We start from the raw sequence: 5143 nt of genomic DNA on the forward strand, positions 1-5143 counted from the left end.
AATATTTTTATATATGTCGCACTTCTATTTCTTATGTTCATGAAATTCATGAAATTTTATTATGCCAATTTGCATTTTTCAAGCAATTATAAACAAATAGTTTGTTATCTTTAAAATATTTTCTATATCTATTTATATAAATATATAATTTTAATTTATAAAATAGAAATAATAATAAAAAATAATATTAAAATAATGAAGAATATTTTTTACTATATTATTAAATTAAGAAATTTAAATATTAATGTAATTAATTATTAATTACATTAATTTTAAAAATTAATGTAATAAATTTAAAATAATAAATAATAAAATATGAAATAATAAATAATCAATGGACATAAGGGCAACATAATATCATTCGGAATAATAAATTGAAATCTAAATAAGGTAATATTTAATTTCCATTCTTAATATAATATAATTTCTATCACGAAAAAAAAAGACATTATTCATTTGATCATCTACAATACATCATAAATCTGTTAAATTCTTTCACGATTTAACCATAATTCACTCGTCGACATAACCGCAGATTATATACCGTAAGGATCTCAGGAAGAGATCAAACGAATCTTGTGGATCCGATCTAAAAGCGCCAACAGTTTATGAAAACGAGAATTTATGATTCCGCGTTACCCGTTAATCGGGACGGAATTATTCCGTCCAGCTGGAAGATATATCGATGGAAAAACACCGAGTTCTCGACCGATTAACTACATACATCACGGAATTACTCTTCTGGAACTGATTGATCTACTGGATTAGAGAAACTCTTGTGTATGTCATAAGCCTCTGTGTCGCGTGTCCCATGACCCCATTTCGATCTCTCGTTTATGAAAAGACTGATCATCTATTTTATAAGTAGAAGGATCATTTCTCGTACTCTTTCTTACGATACGATCGGCGAAGATCATTGAATCGGCTCAATGAACCGATTTCTTGATGCACGTGATGTTGATTGCGAGCATCAAAGCGTGATCAAGTTGCGATAATAATTATTTAAAACTCTGTAAATGCCTATAATCTTTATTTTGTAATCTATATAAATTATTTTGATAAAATATTTTTAAAATTTAATAGAATTTAATATAATTAATGTAATTTAAAACTTAATAAATTTTAATTATATATTTTCTGATTTTTAATAAAATTATTTTATTAGTAGAATTATAAATATTTAACAATTTTTTAGAAGAAGTATAATTGCTTTAAAAAATTTTTTCTTATTCTTATAAATGTATATAATAAAGTTTTCTAAAACTTCGAAGAAGATCTAGATATTGTAATTGCGTATTTTTTTATATTTTTTGAAATAATTTTTTTTTAAACAAAGAATCTATAAAACTGTTATAATCAAAATTTGATAATATACTATATATACTAAATATACTATATATATTTATTTATACATGTTCTAATGATAAAAAGTAAGATTTTAAATTATTTCTAATATGATTTATAATGAAGTATAAATCGAAGATACACAAGATAAAAATCTAAGAGATTTAACATATCATTAAAGAAACACAATTTCAATTAAAATTAATTATATAAAAAATTATTAATAATTTATTTTAAATTTTAGTATTACTTTGTTAAATATTTAATGTTTGTAATATTTGTATTATAAACATAAATTGGTATTATTATTAATATTACAACTTTGTTAATTATAATTATAAAATATTTATTAATTATAATTACAATTATAAGTTATAAATATTAAATATTAATTATAACCAGTTAAAAATATAAATATAAATAATAAATAAATATAAAAATATATTATAAATATAACTATAAATATAAAGCAATTAATACAATATTTTGAATTGTATTAATGCTAATATAATTATTGATATTTTTCTTAATATTTAGAATAATATATTTTTTATACTATTATATTATATTTTTTATATTATAGAATAATTTTTATTATACGCGCAGTAATATTCTAAAATGATAAAATTTCTTCTATTGACAAGTTTTCTTCAATTTATTAAATATATTAAGTTTTTTCTTTTTTATGATTCGTAATATCTATAGTCAAATATCTTTATGTTTTTCTAATTTAATTTGGTTAATTACATTTTTTTCCCTAAATTATTAAAAAATAAATTTTATAAATAATATATATCTTTAAGTCATTATTTAAATTTATTATTTATATTACTTAATTTTAAAGCATATCAATGAATATTTGTTATGCATAAAATTTTAGCTATTTTATATTATATTCTTATTAAATTTGCTGGAGCATTTCCATAATTCTATAATGATATCTATATGATATTTATATTTATATCTATATCTATATGAACTTTATAATAGACTTGTTTTTTAAATATATTTTTACATTACTTTGTTTTTTAAATATATATACAATTTTTTCTCTTAGATATCAATATACATATATCTTAATTTTGAAATCCATTTAGTTTCTTCAAAGAAAAAAAAATAAATAAATAAGATAATTATCTACAAACTTAATTTCTCAAGAAAATTATTAATAATCAGTGAATGTAATTAGCATATATTCTTAGGAATTCATATAATCTTGTTATATACTATATTTAAAGAGGCATAATCGCTTAATTGATTTTTAAAATCGATTACAGATCAATATCATCAATATACTAATGTCCCATGTATGATGAAAAACTGGAACGAAATAAGAGAAGGCATACAGGACAATTATTCTATACTCTAGATAAAACGCGAGAAGATCGAAACTGTAAATCTGATAGGATTATGATTTAAAATAATTGTAATCATGAGATCAAGTATAAATTAAATAATATTATTTATTTTTTTAAAAAAATCTATTTTTGACTTATTATGCAATTTAATTTTGTGAATATTGGATAGAAATGATGATGATTTATATAGTTTCAATTATTGATTTTCTTATTTTATTTTATTTTATATATTTGAATATTTTAGAGTATTTTATAGCATTTCAAAAAATTTGAAAAAATAATATTTTCAAATAAAAGACAGATTAAAATATTTAAATTAATTTAATTAAAATTAAAACAATATTGAAAAAAGATATGATGTTTGGCGATTATATATAATAATTATAATTTAATTTATTATATATAATAGTATATTCAATGATGATAATTATTTTGTAAAATGAAAATATTGAGACATCTTTGTCATAATATAAAGTTTTGCATTTATTTATTTTTCCTAAAATTCTTTTTACTTTTAATTTTAATATATTTATCAATTATATAAATTTTATGATAAATACATAAAATAATTCATTTAATATTTTATTATTAATTAAAACTAATATTTTTCTATTGCCTTTCTATCTTCCTTGTCTTTCTTCTTATTTTTATATTATTTTTCATTATTGTTCTTCCTATTATTGTTTCTAACTTCACTTTTTTCTCATTTTATCTTTTATCCTTTCTCTTATCGTTTTTTTCTTTTTCTTTTTTTTCTCTTATACTGTTTCCCTATCACTACTTTCCACTGTTCCACTTTCTTTCTCTTTTATAACTACATTTTTATCTTTCCATTTTATTACGCTACTTTCTTTTCAAATTTCTTACTTTTATTTCTCTTTTTTTTTTCTTCCATCTTTATATTATACTTGCTATTCTATACATTCTTTAATCTTCTTTGTTTGAAAAATTATTCAAAATCGTTTCTTTTTTAAAGTTCATATTTATTCTCTTATTTATATACCATTTTCAAATCGAAAGTATAATTTAAAATTAGTAAATTTTACTAAACTGAACTTTATAAATTTTTTATTTATTTTATTCTTTTCTTTTCTTTTTAAAAATAACCAGAAAGTCTCTAAATAAAGAAAAGAATTATATCAAATAGAATAGAATTAAATACAATAAAATTTTCAATTTCACTTTACTAGTTCTCCAAATTTCAGATTAAAAAATTTTAGATTAGATTAAGTTAGATAAAAATTAATTTATTTTTTCTAATGCATTTCTATTTTAATAATTAATAATTAAATTGCTCAATTTTAATTTTTCATGTATTCATAAATTTGCTAGTTGTTTCTAACCGATTATTGAAAAAATTCTTTATTTGAATAAGTTTATTTTTCAATTAGTTGGGATAATCGATTTTCTCTGTAACTCTGATCTAATAAAGATGTCTAAAATACTCAATGATCGCACCATATGTCAGAAACACTAGACCGAGCAAAATTCACTTATATTAACAACTAATCAAATAGAAAGCAGAGTTTTCTCTATCCTACAGAGAGTTTATCGATTTTCAATCAATTCTATATAATCAAGTTTTATTTTACCCAGTTACATTCTCCATATATTCTCTTCGCTATTCATTATCTTTTTTCAAGAGAACAATTTGCATGGATAAAAAGTAATAGTTAATCGAATATAAAAACATGAATTAAATTCGATTGCTCTTCGAAGTATTGAAACAAGGATTTCGATCCCTAGTATCCCTTGATAAAGTAATATACAAAAGCTATCATTTCTTACCAAATGATCATGAGAAATAATCGATATTTTTCATGTATCTATATATCTTATACAAGTATCTTATACAATTTTCGATTAACAATTTAATTAGTACTATATGTGCTGATTGCATGAAATAATTTTAAATGATAATTAGAAAGTAATGCACAAATGCATCCGTGTGTCATCTATAAATTTCGTGGCCCATGAGAATGTAGTTCAACTGGAAAGAGATTAGATCGTGCATTATGGATGATCAATAGATCATTCATGTTCGATTGATAGATCACGTATACCAGTTGCCAGTTGCATAGTATATAAGTACATATGTGAAGGGAATAGGATTAGCTATTAGAAATGATTCTCTTAAGCAATTACTTGAGAAAACCGAGAGTGGAGGAAGTTCTGCAAATATTAAATATTGATTAATCAAAATTAAATATATTTTATTTCAAATAAGATAAAAAATAATTATTCAAAATAATGAATTATATATAAAAAATAATTTTTTATTTCAAATATTTGATTCAAATAGAATAATAATTAATTAATTAATTAAAAATATAGGAATATTTATAATTTTAATTTCTTCTCAAAAATTCAATTGACATAATTCCCAAATCTGTTTTTCCAATTTATATATATATATATATATTTATTCTTATAATATAATA

The 5143-nt window shown here is 19.9% G+C and overlaps 1 protein-coding gene across 2 annotated transcripts in view; it reads left to right on the top strand.

Annotated features, from left to right (window-relative positions):
• LOC102679912 (ras-related and estrogen-regulated growth inhibitor-like) overlaps window positions 1-5143 on the top strand; it is a 117519-nt gene that overhangs the window by 40745 nt on the left and 71631 nt on the right. The gene's annotated exons all lie outside the window — the stretch shown is intronic.

This window comes from Apis dorsata, unplaced genomic scaffold, assembly GCF_000469605.1.
Source record: "Apis dorsata unplaced genomic scaffold, Apis dorsata 1.3 scaffold_242, whole genome shotgun sequence".
NCBI lineage: Eukaryota > Metazoa > Arthropoda > Insecta > Hymenoptera > Apidae > Apis > Apis dorsata.